At 42.9% G+C, this 18,742-nt stretch overlaps 1 protein-coding gene across 1 annotated transcript in view; it reads left to right on the forward strand.

Annotated features, from left to right (window-relative positions):
- NHS (NHS actin remodeling regulator) overlaps positions 1-18,742 on the forward strand; it is a 253,238-nt gene that overhangs the window by 153,312 nt on the left and 81,184 nt on the right. The window lies entirely within an intron of this gene.

Here is an 18,742-nt window from a genome sequence, read left to right on the forward strand (position 1 = left end):
AAGTCCAGGATATTCTTTTTATTCTACAAAACTCATTTTCTGATTTTGTTAATTTTTTATTATATCAAATTAATTAATAGAATTAAAAATAGCTGTATTAACAGAATAACATAATTTCAAAATTAGTAATCATGACCTTTGAAATGAAAAAGGGGGTTAATAAAATAATAAAAGCCGGGTTTAGCCAAATCTCTTCTGTCTTTGCAGAAGGATGTACTGTTCTGCTTCTTGAGAATCAGATATTAGCACCATTTGCAATGAATAAAGTTTTATATCATTCTTGAGGGACAATTATTGAGCTCCAGGCTCAGTAAGCTGGGCTGTAAATCCAAACTCTTGTCTTACAATCAACCCAACAATATTTTATAGCAGATCAGCAGGAATTTGTTTCACATTCAGGAACAGATTTTTTACAGCTGATGAATCAAACCTGCTGTTTATTGCTTTATTCAGTTCTATGATGCTTTTATAGGAATGGAAAATTTCAAATTCTACATTAAAGTAATGCACACATGGTGGTGGTTCTTTTGAAACATTACACATTCCACTTTTGGAAACTGCAATTGAGTCTTCATATTGACTAATCTGACCCTAAAAGATAATAACACTTGTATCCTTTTTACCCATAGTATGTGCCCTACTGGTTTAGTCTGGCAGGATTGGGATGCTTCAGGTTCCATCAATTAAACAATGCCACCTATGAGAGCCCTGGAAGTGCGCCCTCTCTGTAGCAGTGCCTGCTCTCTGGAATGAGGTTCCCTCCAAGATTTGAATAGCTCCCACCCTGCTGGTGTTTCAATGGGGCTTAAAGACCTGGCTCTTTGCCCAGGCCTTTGGAGAGGATGACTGATGCCCCTTTCTTGCTTTCTGTTCCCTTCTGGATTTATTTTCTTTGCCATTGTTGTGCTTCTGTCTTGTGCTGGTTTTGTGGATATTTTTTCCTATTGTTCTATGTTTTTAAATGTTTTAACAACTGTACACCACCCAGAGTCGCTGGGAGTTGGGTGGTTTATACATTTAATAAATTATTATTATTATTATTATTATTATTATTATTATTATTATTATTATTATTTGAAAATACAAAGCAAGAAATTCATTGCAACATTATTAACTATACCAAGAATTGGAAGATTAAATCTAAGCGTACTGCAGTGCAGTCTAATTATACTCTTGTTAGAAGAACTCCCAATAGTTCAGTGCTTTGAAATTAAAAATAATGAGTTGTGGCCATAGTAACAGTATTTCAGTACTACAAATAATATGGGATGAGATGGTAATTGATGCATGTTTTCATAGCTTGATATTTTTTACCTTAGAAGAAATAGCCATCACCCAGGTTCACAGTATTGGCTCTAGATCAATGCATAATCAAGTATTTGAACAGACCTTTTCATCATTGTGAAAATGATTTAGCAGCTGTTGATTTAAATCAATGGAAAATGCCCCTCATTGATTTTAATAAGGCATCATACAAATTTCTGTATTGGGAAATTTATCTTTTGAGCTGAAATCAATTCTGATCCAAAAATTTTTTTAATATAATTTTTATTAAGAATTGTAATTGCAGTAGTAAAAACTAATACAAATAAACCAGAGAAAGAAAATAGAGTGGAAAGAAAGAATAGAAAGTGCAGGATGAAAGAAAAAGAAAGATGAAAAAGAAAAGAAAGAATATAATAAAGAAAAAGAAAAGAAATATATAAAGAAGTTATTTCCAACCTTCATCACAACAAGTATAAACACATTTAATAACTCTTCACCCCCTATAAGGTTAAACAGATATCTCTTCATCCCATATTCCATCCTTTATCTATAAGCAATTCCATAAAACATCAACTTTTCAATCTTGGTGTCAGCAAATTGTCCATAAAGGGTTGACAGAACATTGCAAAAAAAAAAAAGTCTTATTTCAACCTTGATCAAATAAACCAACTTTATATTCCTTCCTTTTACTTCTAATAGTCTTAATCTTGAATTCAATCAAATATTGTCATAGGATTTGATTTCTCTTCTTTATCCCATCACACAGATTTCTTCAAGGTGTTAACAAGCTTCTTTTGTAGATCCAATAAGAAAACATTTTCCAGGTCATTCTCTTGGTTTGTCATTTGTATTTCCCTTTTAATTTTTAAAGCTTCAGCCAGTTTCTTTTGTACATCCCATAAATCATCCTTTTCCAAATCATTATCTTGGCCTGTCATTTATAGTGCCATATCCTGTGCTTCCTCTATCTTGTCAGATAAAATTTGTTCCACATCTGTCATTCCTTCATTAACATCTTTTAGACATAGTCTATCCCTAGAAGTGTCATTCTGTAAGTCCCAGTATTAACTGATATCAGGCCCGCAACTAGGGTCTGTATCACCTGGGGCAAACATGGATTCCGTGCCCCTGTTGGCGCCCCCCCATGCTCATCATCTAGTGCCCAGTTTCTAAAATCATAACTTATCCTTTGTTATGACTTGCAGTAACCAGGATAGCCAAAATAAGCCTATTTCCCATAAGAAGTTGTTTATTTTTTATAGTTAATTCCAAAATCTTACAGTAAAAGTCAATATTCCAAATTTATCTGGACCCTTAATCTGTTTATAACTTCCTTAGGTCAAAATCTTATTTAGCTTTTTGCTGTTTATTTCAAATTATTTAAGTTCTTAAGCTTGTCATTAATTTTTATTTTGGTCAGAGTTGAAGATAAACTCACCCAATGAGGACTTTTCAGACTTGTCATTCCCAAGGTCTCCAATAGCTTTAAGATAGTTAATAGGCAATTTCTGCAAGTGATTAAAAAGTGAGGTTTGCGAACTTAGCATCCTTTAAAAATCTCTTCTGCGGTTGCGAGCAATATGGCTAGTCCCATCATGTCCCAATGCTCAAACACATAGAAAACCGCTCTCCTGCGGTCTCCTTGTGAGGAGCAGATGTCTGGAGCACATGCAGGTGATCTCCTGGCCACTCCTTATCCAGAGAGGCTCAGAGGACCCAGTCTGCTGACCGGTTTCTTTGTCTTTGCCATGGTCATCAGTTCTTCATCTGCAGAGCTGTCTTCAGTTCGCCATACCTCCCCCGGAAGAAGATGACAGAAATGGATGTGCTCTAGCCAGGAGATCCGTAGGATTATCTGGCTGCCTCGTATATGATAAAACAATTTAGCCACTTCCAAAAATCTTAGGAGGCCCAGGGGACACCACCTGGAGGTAGTCTATCACTTGTCCCCACAATGTCTTATGGCATAAGACATCAAACTTTTCAGACAATGGAAGCCATCTTAATGTCCAACTTAGCTGCCCTTGGAACATACTTCCACAAATGGAGATTGCAACCAAACCCTGTGAAGACAGAAATAGTGTGCTTCCACCTATGTAACAGATTGGCAAATAGACAACTTAATGTTCAGTTTGAAGGCACTAGACTCCAACATAATACACACCCAAAATATCTTGAGGTAACCCTAGACAGGATGCTTACTTATAAGAAGCACTTAGAAAATACCACAGCTAAACTGAGAACTAGAATTAACATTCTTCATAAGCTATGTGGTACTACATGGGGTTCTTCTGCTGACATGCTGCGCACTTCGGCTCTAGTACTGGTCTATTCAACTGCGGAATATTGAGCTCCAGTGTGGCTCAATACTGCGCACGCAAAGAAGGTACACCTACAGCTCAACAGTACGATGCGGATTATTAGAGGAAGCATCAGGTCCACTCCTACCCAATGGCTGCCCATCTTGAGCCATATCCCTCCTCCAGATCTCTGGTGGAAGAATGCTCTTCTCCGAGAATATAAAAGGATAGCTGATAACTCCGAGCTCTCCATACATGGCGATATAGCGGAATTAGGAATAAACAGATTGTGATCTAGGCATCCACCTATGGCTACTGCCAGGGAATTGGCTATAAAAAAATTTCATCTCCTTGATTCCTCCTTGATTCCTGGAGGCAATCTTGGCAAAAAACCTGCCCCCAGCATTGTCAAAGCCTACCCTGTATTACAACGAAGCCTCCTGCTTTTGATCAGCCACGCAGAATATGATCAGCTATCTATAGAGTGCGCACTAATCATGGCAGGTGCGCAGATTCCCTATATAAATGAGGTAAGATACCATCTCCAAGGTGTGACTGCAGGGCTGACAGGCAAACTGTTAAACACATAATACAAGAAAGTAAGACTTGAGCCTACGACGGGAACTTTGCTGATTTCCTGATGGCAACTGATGCTGCAAAAGACTATATTTGTAATCTTAATGTTTGTTTTTAGTTATAATTGCCCTATGACCAAGGTATATTTTCTATATACCTTTTTATATTCTCATTTTTTAAATATAATATATTTGTAATATATATGATGTGCTGCCATATGATAGATAAATAAATAACCTCCCCCAGAAGTCCCTGATCCAAATTTCTCACTGCATTGTTAAAGTTCATACATGTTACTACTTGTAACTGCACATCTAGTCTTTAATGTCTCAGATTTCCATACAGGACAAAGTGATAAAATTTCAAGGTTTAATCCAATTAGCCATAACATTTCATTCCATTGTATAGCTTTTGGAACCCTTTGTACTTGTAGCACCTGAGTCAACTTCTCTTTGGGTTAATAAGTTTGTTTGAGGCACTATCTTGAAGAAAGGTAAGAGTAGATTCCCCTAATTCTGCATTAGTATTTCTAGTATAGACTGAAAAGAAATGAAGTTTAAGTAAAGCATTGCACTCGTTTTTATTCCCTCATGATGTTAACAAATGTAGATTAATATTACCCTAAGAGCAATTATCAAGGTTCTGCTGATAAATCAAGAAAGTGGCTGTGGTTCTGAATACATTATTTATGTGTGCACTACAGCCAGCCCTTGCTTCAGAAGATTGCACTAACAGTGGTGCACTTTCAAGCAAATAAGGTAAAGGCTTTCGACTAATTTTATACCAAAACCTTGAAGGAATAAAACAGGTCAGGGATGAATATTAAATGAACTCCTGGCTATCTTCCAAAGTGGCTTGGCCTACTTAGAAATCAACAAAACCAAATAAAGCTTTGCTTCTTCACATCCTGATTTCTCCAGGGAGAAGAGAGAGCTTTGCCTGGATTATAAACTCAACCTGATTCCATAAGTCATCAGCTTTTTCATGTATATGTATACACCCATGGACAGTACATGCAGTGGAATAAATAACTGTATTGCAACCTTAACACTTCTGATATGTAAACTACATGTTTAATGTTTGGTGCTTTGCAAACTCTTTGCAACAACACACAAAGAAGAAAGAACAATGTGTTTGCTGTACCTTTACCAAGTAGAATATGTTCCTCACCTGTGTTTATTCTCTGTGTGTATGAATGATAAGTTACTTACGGTGATACAATTTTGTACAAGATAACCGTTGTGGCAGCAGAATAGGTTATGTGCAAATATAAAACCAGTCATGTCAAATGGTGTATTTATTGCCCAGTCATCAAAGAAAAAACATTTGCCAAGATTCTCTTTGATCACTAAGCATTCACCAATAAAGGGAAGCATTCTGCTCCTGATGCAAATGAAATAACAATAATCAGGTGAACCCCAGAAGCATAATTTTCATTTTAATTCAGTCCTCCTATAGTTTGTTTTTCAGTGTTTGCAGTATTGAAACTGCTTCAGTTTGGTGCAAACACAAAGGTAATTACTAATTTCCTTGGAAAGAGGCATGAAGTTGGCTCCATGGATACGTTTCTTTGGGGTAACACAAAACAAGGGAATTTCCTGCACTACAGGAAGTATGTGGAAAGGCCCTGAGTGACAAGAGATGAATATATTTACATTTACATATTTATATTTTCTTTCATGTGATCACAGCAGAAATATCTGGTACTAGAGCCTCTTATCCAGGGGCAGGGCCCATTGTTTGCTTCCTCAAGTTATTTTTCTCACTACTGGATTGACTGTAGATAAAAGGCAACCTTACCATTAGCAATACAAACTTAATTTGCCAAGGTTTTCTCAGGCACTCAGAGCAAAAATACCAAATATCACTTTGAGGGAAAATCAGCTTAGTTGATACTTCAGCTCTTTAAAACATTATGATGACTTCCTAAAGAAAATATAACATCAGGCACTTTTTATTTTCCAGTGGCAAGATTTTGTTTTTGCTTTATCAGGGGAAATGGCTAGATGTTGAGGCAGGAGTTTGATAATGCTAGATATATTTAGGAAAGGAAGGATTTATATGTGCAGGGTGCTTTGTGTGTGTGTGTGCTTAAATAAGTTGACATATTGCCTGTTGGAAAAGGTTTGATTTCTTGCCCTCCACCCTTGATTTGTTCTTAGAGCATTGACAAGGTTTTTTAACTCAAAGCAGGAGGAAGGGAAATGGCTTTGGAGTTGCAGTTGCAAACCTTTTAAGAAATGTTCATGTCTCTGTAAGCTGCTGATTTCTTGATGTTGGGAAGGCTGTATCTAGGTCAAGTTTTCCAAGTCTACTGTCTCAGTAATCTAGACTCGACAAACAAAAGTGTTGGCTATCTGGATCTATGTCAGAATGATAGTGAGTGTATGCAACCTTGTTCATTATTTTGAACTTCTTAAGAGCTTGGATTCCCACTAAGTATTTTATGCATAAGGGTCTCTGGATATGATTAGGATTTCTTTATTAGAGATGAGACACTTTATATCATTTCAACTTTGTGGAACAATTACAGGTAGTGGTGCTGGAAGATTACTTAATAATGTAATGGTTTTTAGTGTAATGGACTTCTACAGATTTTGTCTTCTCTCTCATACAATTTAATAGCACCATGAACTTCCTGAATAAGGTTGTATGTAAGTGATGAATATAAGGCAGTTCCAGTACAGAACCAGTATCTATAGTCTGGATGAGAGATAGTAAACTGATACATGGTTATGAAAGAAGATGAAAATGCTGTTTGTTGTTTTTATTGCAAAATTTAGAAGATCTAGAAAACATTGATCAATGACACAGGAGCCAATCAGGTGGCACTCAAACTATTCTAAGTCAGCTTCTCCTATTCAAGGGAGAGGTTGCAACCTAGGGGTGCTGAAAGAGCTTTTGATACCAGAAACTCAGTTGGTTCTTGCATAGTATGTAGCATCTTTTACTCATTTTGATTAGTGTTCCCTCTACAAACCGTTCTGGACAGAGTTAGCCACTTTCTAACTTACCACAGTGCCTGTATGGGGGAAGAAAATTCTTTTGAAGCTAGTCCAAATACAGCTGCACACCTTCAGGGGCACAACACATCAATTGCTTTGGAAGCAAAAGGCTGAGGATTAACTTCCAAGCCATATCTAATTTGTGTCTTTTCCTGCTGGCAGCATCATCACAGCCGATTTTCTGGGTACTCTCACCATGATAAACAGATTGCAACTAGGGTGAGCGACTCCATTGGCTGTGGCATGTCATCTCAGGATTGTTCTTCCACCTTGGAGTCTTGTTTGATATCTACTCCAGTTTGCTTTGTTAACTATATGTTGGGGGCAGTATGTTTATTTTATGTATGCAATAAAATGTTTCATTTCTGGCTTAAAGTTACTGTTTTGATTTGGATTCATTTTCAAATTGCTTGTGCTGATTGTAGGATGGCCAGAAAGCCATATTATTGAACCATAGGTTCTCTGTGTTTTTACAGAAATATGTAAGAGACAAAAGAATTCAGAATCCGTCCATTTGTTAACATTTTTTCTCATTTTCTGATTCTTGGAAAACTTAGAAGAATTGCTCTGAGACCTGAGCTTACCAGGAAAGCAAAACAGAACAGATTCCAAAGATTCTTTCAGGTCACCAAAAAGCTATCCCTGCCCCCATCCTTTCCATTGCTGTAGTATGGAGAGTGAAAGCATAGGATTACTGTCTGCTGCTCTGATTTACCATTCCACTGGATGTGTAGAGATTAGAAAGACACAGTACTTGGGTTAAACCATGTGCATATCAAGAAGGGAATGAGAGAAAAGATCCTTATAGTGGACTTACAAAAAAACCCAGAAGTGTTTCTCTTGGGTCTGATGGAAAAGCAGAGCTTGAGAAACAGCATGGGACTTTGCTTTTATATATGATTACAGCAGCAAGATTTTTATATGCCCAGAGATGGAAAGATCCACAAATACCTACAGTGGAGGACTGGATTATCAAACCGATGGCGCTGGCCCAAATGGCCAAGTTTACAGCGCTGATAAGAGAAAATACTGTTTCTGGATTTGTTTCTACTTGGCAACCATTTTTAGACTACTTGGTTGTGTCAGAAAAAAATGAAGTTTTGATTTTGGGTTTTAATGATTAAATGGTTTGATTTGATAGAAATAATGTTACTAAGGTTTAACTAATGGTGAGAGATTATATTTGTAAATGTATTCGTATCTGTATTGGAGAAAATCAGAAGTCACTTTCTGTTTCTGTTCTCTCTCTGTTCTCAACACAACTTTAATAGTTTTTCTTTTTTCTTTAGTTCTGTAGTCTCTCTGTTCTATATTCTATATTTTGTATTTTAATCATATTCTGAAAAGTAATAGTTCTTTAAAAAAAAAAGAAGGGGAATCAGAGGTGTGGGTAGATGTTTCTGCACAATGTGTGCAATGCTTACTCCTTGAAGGGGCTTCTTGCACCCCTCTGATCTCTCCTATACTTCATCAGTTCAGTTTACAGATAGAATTGGAGTTCTTAGCTCCAGAGAATAGTATGCTAAAGAAGTGAAGCCTGATGGCATTGGGAGATTTTCTTCAGTAGCATAACAGAGTGATCAAACATGGTTCCTGTCAGGCTCTGCCTGAGACCCAATAAAAACAGACGCTAGAGTAGGCTTAGGTTCTGGTTTTATTTGGGAATAGAATGCATGCCTTTAGAAAGCTGAGAGTGAGGGGAGTGTGCCAGAACGGGATTTAAATAGCCCGTGCTGGTCAGCGCTCCACCCCAAATCATCCCAGGTGCGTCCCACGAGTCCCAACGGTTTCATCCCTGCCAGGTGAGAGGTCGTGCAGCCCCCCTGCGCCCCGGGCATCGCCTCAATCACCTTCCTGTGCGGTAACGATCCATTGCCGGGCAATCAGGCTCTTAATTCTTCGAAAGCCCGGGCGCGCCTCTCCTGTTGTTAGTCAATTACCCGTTGGCTACTTTGTATCTTTTGTTTCCCGGTCTGCCGGTCTCGGTTGTTACTTAGTTTCCTCGCACCTGCTGCTGGTTCTTTGTGTTTCTTAGTTGCCTTTGCCTAATCCGCCAGAGACCCATTTCCTTGTATTGTCATGCGAGCCGTTGCGATGCACAAGCATCGCAACGGTGATCATGACATACTGCCCCCCTTGAGATAATCAAGCCGCGGGTTTGGAGGGTTAGGCGGTATGGAAGTTGCGGATTAGGTCGGGAGCCTGGATGTCGCAGGCAGCGACCCACTCAGGGTGTGGGAAGTGTTTCCATTTGACCAGGTATTGGAGGGAGCCCCGCAGCCTGCGGGAGTCAAGTACCTCCTTGACCTCGAAGTGTTGTTGTCCGTCTATCATAACTGGTGGGGGGGGGGGTGTGCATGGGTGCCACCAGGAGGGGTCACTTGCTGGCTTGAGTAAGCTGCAGTGGAACACCGGGTGCAGCCGCTTTAAATTATGGGGCAGGTCCAAGCGCACCATGACTGGGTTTACGATTTGTGTGACCTGGAATGGCCCAATAAATTTGGGGGCCAGTTTCTTGGATGGTTGCAGTGATTTGATGAATTTGGTGGATAGGTAAACCAGGTCCCCTACCCAAAAAGTTGGTTGTTGGTGCCGGTGCTTGTCCGCTTGCAATTTGTATGCGGTTTGTGCCTCTTTAAGCGCGTCCTTGATGACCGGCCAGGAATCTGCGAGTTTCGGACCCCAATCACAGGCGGCCACTGTTGGGGACGGGGGCTGAGGTAGCTCAGGGATGGGGACGAACTCCCGACCCGACACCACCCCAAAGGGGGTTTGTCCCGTGCTTTGATGTATCGCGTTATTGTATGCGACCTCTGCAAACGGGAGTAGGTCCACCCAGTCGTCCTGGTGGTAGTTAATATAGGAGTGGAGGAATTGTTCCAGTGTGGCATTAAGGATCTCTGTAGATCCGTCCGCCTGGGGGTGCCAGGAGGTTGACAGGGCTTGCTGGGTACCTATTAGTTTCAAAAAAGCCCACCAGAACCTTGAGGTAAATTGTGTGCCCCTATCGGTCACCAAGCAGGAGGGGCAGCCATGGAGGTGGTACACGTGTACCAGGAAGAGTTTCGCCAGCTGTTGTGCTGACGGGATCGAGGCACAGGGGATAAAATGGGCTTGTTTTAAGAAGTAGCCTTTGACTACCCAGATTACCATTTTCTTTTGGCTAGGCGGTAAATCCACAATGAAATCCATTGAGATTTCATCCCAAGGGCAGGAAGGCTCAGCCACTGGCTGCAGCAGCCCCTGGGGTTTACCGGCCGGTTGCTTGGCCATCGCACACACAGGGCAGGACGCCACATACGTTTTGATGTCCTTCCTCAGCGAGGGCCACCAAAATTGGCGTCGGGTTAGGTGTAGGGTTTTTAGGAACCCAAAGTGACCAGCCTGTTTGCTGTCATGCGACCTGCTGAGGATTGTCGGTCTTTGTGAGTCAGGGACATATAACCTTCCCTCCACCCAGGCGAGATCCTGTTCCCTAGTCACTTTGTTAGGGTTGGCGAGGAGCCAGGGGTCAGATTTTAATGCTGTTATAAAATCTGCACATAACCGGCCTGGCATCTGTGGTTGCCTGCGCCTTGGTGCGGGCTGCGCCAGAGTAGTTTGCAAGGGGGGGAAGGCTGTCCCCGAGCGCGTCCCTGGGTGACAGCTGCCAGACCCAATTGGGAGTCAGAAAGCACAGTCCCTACAACGTCGGAGATAGGCTCCGCGTCCTGGGGTAGTCAGGAGAGTGCGTCTGCCAGGAAATTCTTTTTCCCTGGGATGAACTTCAGCTGGAATTTGAACCGGCTGAAAAACTGAGCCCAGCGTATCTGCTTGGGACTGAGGCGCCGGGGCGTGCGGAGCGCCTCGAGGTTGCGGTGGTCTGTCCAGACCTCAAAAGGGCAAGTCGCCCCTTCCAAAAGGTGACACCAAGCCTCCAGTGCTGCTTTGACCGCAAAGGCTTCCTTTTCCCACATGTGCCAGCGCCTCTCTGTCTCTGAAAATTTCCTAGAGAGATAGGCGCATGGCTTCAGGATTCCAGCGGAATCCTTTTGCAGTAGGATAGTCCCAATTGAAAAGTCAGAGGCGTCAGCCTGCACAACAAAAGGCCATTCGGGGTCAGGGTGGGACAGAATTGGCTCTGCTGTGAACAGCGCTTTCAGCCTGTCAAAAGCGGTTTGACAGTCGGGAGTCCAATTAAGCATGGCCCCTGGGTTTTTGACCTTGCACATCTCCCCGACGCCTTTGGTCTTTAGTAAATCAGTCAAGGGCAGGGCAATTTCTGCGAACCCCTTCGCAAAGGACCTATAGAAGTTCGCGAACCCAAGGAAGCTTTGAAGCTGGTGCCGGGTGCGTGGGCGCTCCCAGCTCAAAACTGCCTGAACCTTCTCAGGGTCCATCTCTATGCCCTTGGCTGAGATTCTGTACCCTAAATAGTCCAAGCGTGTCTTGTGGAATTCGCACTTGGAGAGCTTAGCGTAGAGTTTGGCTTTCCGGAGCTTAGTGAGAACTTGTCTCACTAATCTCTCGTGTTCCCTCTGAGTCCTTGTGTAGATTAGGACATCGTCTAGGTAAACTAGGACTCCTTTGAATAGATGGTCATGCAGCACCTCGTTGATGAGTTGCATGAAGACCCCCGGGGCCCCCGCAAGACCGAGAGGCAGTACCTTGTACTGGAAGGAGCCCAAGGGACAGTTGAACGCCGTTTTCCACTCGTCCCCCTCCCTGATGCGAATTCGGTAGTACACCTCGCGGAGGTCGAGTTTGGAAAACACCCTTCCCTTTGACAAGTGTGCCAGCATGTCTTTTACGAGGGGGAGGGGGTATTTGTTTGATAGGGAGGCGGAATTTAATCCGCAGTAATCTGTGCATAGTCTCAGGGTGCTGTCCTTCTTCTCCCGGAATAGGACGGGCGCTCCAACCGGTGAGTTTGCCGGTTCGATGAAGCCCCTAGCGAGGTTCTTGTCTAAAAATTCTCGCAGCACCGCCAATTCCCTCTGGGTCATGGGGTAGATTTTGGGCTTGGGTAATGGAGCGTCCAGGAGCAGTTCAATTGCACAGTCCGTCTTGCGATGGGGGGGTAATTGGTCCACCTCCTCTTCCCCAAAGACGTCTGCAAAGTCTGAGTATTGCTCCGGCAGTCCTTCTGGGGGGTGGGCGTGGGCTTGTTGGTTGACAATCTCAGCCCTCCCCACAGTCAAAGTGGAGGATTTCTCTTTCGTTGGTGCTTGGTAGACCCCGTCCTCGAATGTTATGGAATGGGTCCTCCAATTAATGCAGGGGTTGTGGCGTGTTAGCCAGGGGATCCCCAGCACCACTATGGGCTTGCCCACCGGGGTGACCACAAAGTCTGTGGTCTCCCTGTGGGTGCCCATTTTCAGGGTGACCTTTCTTGTACCCTGGGCGGCTGGTTCCCCCCCCCCCCACTGTGGAGCCGTCGAGTTGCTGAAATATCAGCGGTTTTGGGAGGGGGGAGCAGGGCAGTTTTAGTGTGGCGACAATGTCTGGGTGGATCAGATTTCTGGAGCACCCAGAGTCCACTAGAGCTCTGACCGCGATGGCTTTGGAGCCGTAAGTCAGTTTGATTTTCCCTGCCAGGATGGGACAATCTTCACTCACCCTGGGGTTGTTGCGCCCGTTCTTTACCACCTGCCCAGCGGCGCTGCTTAGGGCAGGTGGAAGGCATTTCCCGCCGGCTGCTCCTGGTCGTCCAAGACGTCCCCTGCGAGGTAGGCTTCCTCTTCCTCATCCGGGGTCGCTAGCGCTCCTGTCAGCCATCTGGGAGGGTTGGGTGGCTTGTGCGGTGCCTTCTGTATTGATCTGGGCGGGCAATCCGTCGTTCTGGTTTTGAGGCATTCAGCTGCCCGGTGCCCCGTCTTCCCACACCTGACGCATTGCCCGCAGGCAAACCGCCATTGTCGCTCTGCGTCCCACATCGAGCCCGACTGTGGGACTGGTCCTTTCCCATTGGGAGGGGTTCTGTCTTTCTTGGTTGCTAGCATGAAGGTGTGCTGGGCATGCTCAGCCTTCCCGGCAAGGCAGATCCACTCATGCAGGGAGTCTGGATCATCCCTGTATAGTGCCCATTGCAACACCTCACGGTTGAGGCCATCCTTGAACATGTCGATCAAGGTGGCCTCTGACCATTCCAGGATTTTACCTGCTAGGACCTTGAATTCGAGGGCATAGTCCGCCACCGCTTTTTGTCCTTGGCACAGTCCTTTAAGGGTGCTCTGGGCCCTTTCCTTTGCCAGGGGGTCTTCAAAGTACCACTTGAGAGCGGCCAGGAAGGTATGGAAGGTAGCCAGGGCTGGGGCTCCGGACTCTGACATCTGGACGTACCAGTCCGCAGCCCTGCCTTTGAGTTTCGTGGCTACTGCCGAGATTTTGGCCCCTTCCGTTGTGAAGTAATGTCCATATTGTGACATGTAGTTCGTGGCGTTCGTTATGAAGAAAGACAGTTTTGTGGGGTCTCTGTCAAATTTCACGGGGAAGTCCTTGGCGAGCCCCCCAATTTGCGAGCCCCCCACCTGTGGGTGGCTAGGGATGGCCCCCTCCGGAATGGGACCACGAGGTCCTGAGAAGGAGTCCTGTGCTTGTCACCTTCCTCTCGGGGTTGTCGATGGGGTGAGTAGAGTGCCACGATCCGCCCCTGCCCCCTGTGCAGCAGCAGTCCTTGTGAGCTTGCTCATCGCCAATGCCATGGACTGGAGCATGTGTTCCAGGGTTCATACCTTGGCCTCCAGGGCTCTGATCCTGTCGGGGGTGACAGGGTCGTCCGTCCTCGGTGCTGCCGGTTGCTGCCCGATTGGCAGTCCTGCGACTCCCCGCTCGGGCGTTTGGGGGTAGTGGAGTCTCCAGGTGGTGTAGGATGTCCCCGGCCGGGGTCCCGCTACGCCGTCCCACGTGAAGAGTTGTTGGTCCCCGACTTCCTCTTCCATCAGGGCTCTCCACTCCGGGCTGGAGCTCCAGGTCTGGAACTGGGGTGCGGTGTGGGCAGGGAGGGAGCCCGTGTCCCATCTCGGGTGCGCCGACTCCAGCAGTTGTCGGGTCATCTCCCCTTCTTGCGTTGCGTCCTTTGTGCCTCCGGTGTGAAGCGCCAACTCCATGGCCGTCCCCGGTTCCGTCATCGCCGGTGTTTTCTCCCGCAGAAAAAAATTTCCCGGTGGAGACTGGCGAGGTTCGTTTTTTGTGACTCTCAGCTTTATGTCAGGCTCTGCCTGAGACCCAATAAAAACACAGACGCTAGAGTAGGCTTAGGTTCTGGTTTTATTTGGGAATAGAATGCATGCCTTTAGAAAGCTGAGAGTGAGGGGAGCGCGCCGGAACGGGATTTAAATAGCCCATGCCGGTCAGCGCTCCACCCCACATCATCCCAGGTGTGTCCCACGAGTCCCAACGGTTTCGTCCCTGCCAGGTGAGAGGTCGTCCAGCCCCCCTGCACCCCGAGCATCGCCTCGATCGCCTTCCTGTGCGGTAACGATCCATTGCCGGGCAATCAGGCTCTTAATTCTTCGAAAGCCCGGGCGCGCCTCTCCTGTTGTTAGTCAATTACCCGTTGGCTACTTTGTATCTTTTGTTTCCCGGTCTGCCGGTCTCGGTCGTTACTTAGTTTCCTCGCACCTGCTGCCGGTTCTTTGTGTTTCTTAGTTGCCTTTGCCTAATCCGCCAGAGACCCATTTCCTTGTATTGTTATGCGAGCCGTTGCGATGTCACAAGCATCGCAACGGTGATCATGACAGTTCCGGGCTGCTGTTTGCTGAAGAATGCAGGTAGTTATTTTTCCTTTCAGGCAAATTATACAGTATATATTTATAATTTATTTATATTTTTATATTTGATAGGTAAGAAGCTTTTCTGTGCCACCTGGTTAAATAAAACTGCTTTCTCACTGAAATAGTTGTTTTTACTATGCTAGTATTTTAAAGGCCAAATAAATTGTAATATTATCAGTAATCATAAAACTAAGCTTTAAAAAAACTTGGATCCTGCCAATCTCTTTTGTGTTTTGCAGGGATGTTTGACAGGCACTCCAGATAATAATATAGGTGTTGCCTGAAGTTTTGCACTTTTTGCATAGGTAGAAGCTAGATATGTAATCTGTGGCTCCTGCTGTTTGTTTTACATTCAGAACAAGCTTCTGCTTTGTGTTGAGAATAGATCATTAGTGGCTGACACTGTGATTGAGCAATCGTTGGTTCATAATTCCCAAATAAAAATTATGGAATGACATTGATGATTATGAACGTACAGAGATTTAGTCATGTTTTATTTAAAGAAATGCACAGGGCCATTCACAAGAGGGTCTTGAAAAGGCATTTTAATAAATATATCCCATAATTTATTCGTTTGTTTGTTTTATCAAATTTATCACCGCCCATCTCCCCCCAAAGGAGGGACTCTGGGCAGTTTACAACGAGACAATTTAAACTAAAACATGGCAAAATAATATCAGCAGCCGTAATAATGAGGATAATCTCTTGGAAATCACTATTGCTTCATTCCTCAGAAGAACGGCTTATATAACCTCTTTCGACAAAGAATCCCAAAGGGTGGGTACCACCAAAAAGACTTTTTGCCTTACAACAGTTTTATTTTCGAGAAGGGGAAATGTTAGATGCATTTGTAATGATCCTCATCCTGGCAGTGGAACAGAATATAAAGATGCCTAGTTCTGTGTTGTGGAACTGAGAGCCATTGCTGAATTTATAGTAATGGATTCTGAATCCTTGAGAGATTGAGAGGGCCAGCTCTCCTCCAAGGAGCTTTCAAACTTGAATTAGTGCTCTTCCTTCCATCCAGGGTTTCTCAACCTTAGTAACTTTAAGATGTGCGGACCAACTCCCAGAATTCCCTTTGCTGGCTGGGGAATTCTGGGAGTTGATGTCCACACAACTTGAAGTTGCTAAGGTTGAGAAACCCTCCATACATCCATGAGTAATGTTGAAAAATGGTTCCTATGTTTTTGATTGTTACACAAGAAAGGGAAAGAAACAGCTTGTATTAAAGATAAGCTGGTTGATTCACATTATATAAGCAGTGAGTTTGGAACAAAAATTTCCAGGAGTTGGTGTTTCTTTTCCACCTGATGAAAGATACACTAAAATATATATCCAGGGTTTTGTTTTGTTTTGTTGCAAAATACAATACATTTTTAATCAGATAAAAGAATAACTTTAAAAAGAATATCATAGATGGTTCCTTAAAAGAAGTAAATACTTGATACGTTCTTTTTAAAAGACATGCTATGTTAAAAAAAAAAACTTAGTTGCCACAGGCAGTATATGAGGTATTAAAATTGGGTTTGAAGTTTATCACACTAGACTGTAGATCGAGGTTAACCTTCCTTAACATTTCATACAAGATAATAATAATTGAAAATGGGATCAGTGAAGGGGAATGCTTTTCCTAGCCTTTTTATGTTTCTGTTATGCAAGGTTTCTATATGGATGGTAGAATTTTGTGGGGAGGAGCAATTAATTGTGTCAGTCCTCATCTAATATTCAAATCAGATGAGATTGTAGAGAACATATTTTTTCCTATTAACTTCTTAAAAGCAGAAATTCAGTGGTGGGAAATTTCTTAGGAACAGCAAAAAGGAGAGAGTTTTCTCTGTCTCCTATGAGTCCCTAGTGCGTTACTACTTAGAGGATTAAAAAAATACAGAAAGTCTATGTTTTAATCCAAAAGCTAAGAAGTGGAAGAGCCCTGATTGAAAAGTCTCCTTGGGAAAAATTGAGCTGTCCCTCCACCTGGAAGTGGGCTGTATTTCTGGTTAAAACACACACAAACCATTGGGCAGCAGATTATTCATTGATTCCTTGCTTAGTTTGCACCTGAAATAATGCAAGTAAATCACTGGCTGCTTTCACATGTAACATTAGATCATAAACCATATTTTTTTTTAAACAGCCACAGCAGCTCCAAAATGAATCTTTTGGGTTCATTGAGAAGTAGAGAGGAACATTTCTGCAAACCAAGTTCTGATTCCTGCAGAGGTCTCTGACTACTGTATGACCTTTATGATCATTTGTCACACAATGCTCCTTAAACCCAGGAATCTTGGAGTCCAATTTCCAGCATCTCTTCCAGGCATGCTGGCTGGGGAATTCTGAGAGTTGAAGTCTACACATATTAGAGTTGCCAGGTTTGAAGAACACTGCTTTACTTGAATTGTGACTAGAAATTCCAGAATGTTCAAGCAACATGTTCTGGCTTTGAATTGTGTGAGTTGCAACTCACGCCCATTTTGCAGACACAGGTTTGGGAAAGCTGCTTTAATAGCAGCTTATTGGGCTAAAATCAAATCAATTAAAATGTTTTAGCTTAAAAGGAAGAAGTATTATCTTTTAGTCGTGTCTTAGGGAAAAAAAAGTCGGTACTAAAAAGTTGGCATTGACTTGGGTTATGGGAGGAATTGTGACTTGCTTTGAAATGATCGTTTATTAAATGGCTAGTTGTCTCATTTAAATCCTATTGAATTCTTTGTTTTATGTTACGGATAATGTTATAGATGCGTATTCCAAATCAGCCTCTCCCAATTTGGTATGCTTCAAATGTTTTGAAGTGCAGTGTCTTAGATTGTCCATTGGCTCTGCTGATAGTGTTAGACTAGAAAACAGAGTTGACAGAACCTTCTGCTTGAAAAACTTCCTTGCAAAGGGATGAATTAGTTCCCTGGTAATAGTTATTTAGCATTTATTTAATTTTTAAAAACAAATATTAGAATCAGCATTTACACAGAAAAGAAAGCTGCAGAGAAGAAGAACAAAAACAAAACCAGGAACTATTATTGTTTTCCTCCAGTTTGTCTCAAGAAGCACTTTATTTTTTTCCACATGCTGCTACTAAATGAGTCACCTTTTTAAAATGCAACTTATGCTGGACTATTACTGTGGTTTATTGCATAAAAGTTCAAAAACAATTTGCCTGAGTCTGTTCTGCTCATCCACACTGCACAGAAATCCTAATAATCTTGGAGCTTTTATTGTACTTTTAATACTTTTGTCAAAGGGAGATCATTAGTAGGTCTAATATGGACCTTTGCTTCTACTCCAAACAGCAGTAATAATCTGAAGAGGATTTTTTAAAAAGCTGTTAGTCACAGTCGCTTGACTTGCTAAATCACATTAGCAAGCCAGGAATGAATTTTGAGCCCAATTTCTACCCTTCTTCTCTCCTGCTTCAATCCTGGAAAATTTTAATGTTATTTTCCCACTGCATACTGAATAGGAAACTTTATTTTCATATTGTTTTACTAATTTAGGAATCCCTTTAAGTAGATTGACAATAAAACATAGTGCTATCTCTGAATTAAGAAAGGACTGTAATTTTAACTATAGAGTCATTGGGAATCGGGCAGCATAGAAGTTTTATTTATTTATTAAACTAAATATGAATCATCAAGAGAGCCAGTTTGGTGTAGTGGTTAAGGCATCAGGCTAGAAACTGGAAGACATGAGTTCTAGTCTCTCCATAGGCAAAAAACCAGCTGCGTGACCTTGGGCCACTTACACCCTTTTTAAGCCCTATGAAGCAGGCAATGGTAAACCACTTCTGAAAAACCTTGCCAAGAAAGCTGCAGGGACTGGTCCAGGCAGTCACCCAGAATCAAGA

This window comes from Candoia aspera, chromosome 5, assembly GCF_035149785.1.
Source record: "Candoia aspera isolate rCanAsp1 chromosome 5, rCanAsp1.hap2, whole genome shotgun sequence".
NCBI lineage: Eukaryota > Metazoa > Chordata > Lepidosauria > Squamata > Boidae > Candoia > Candoia aspera.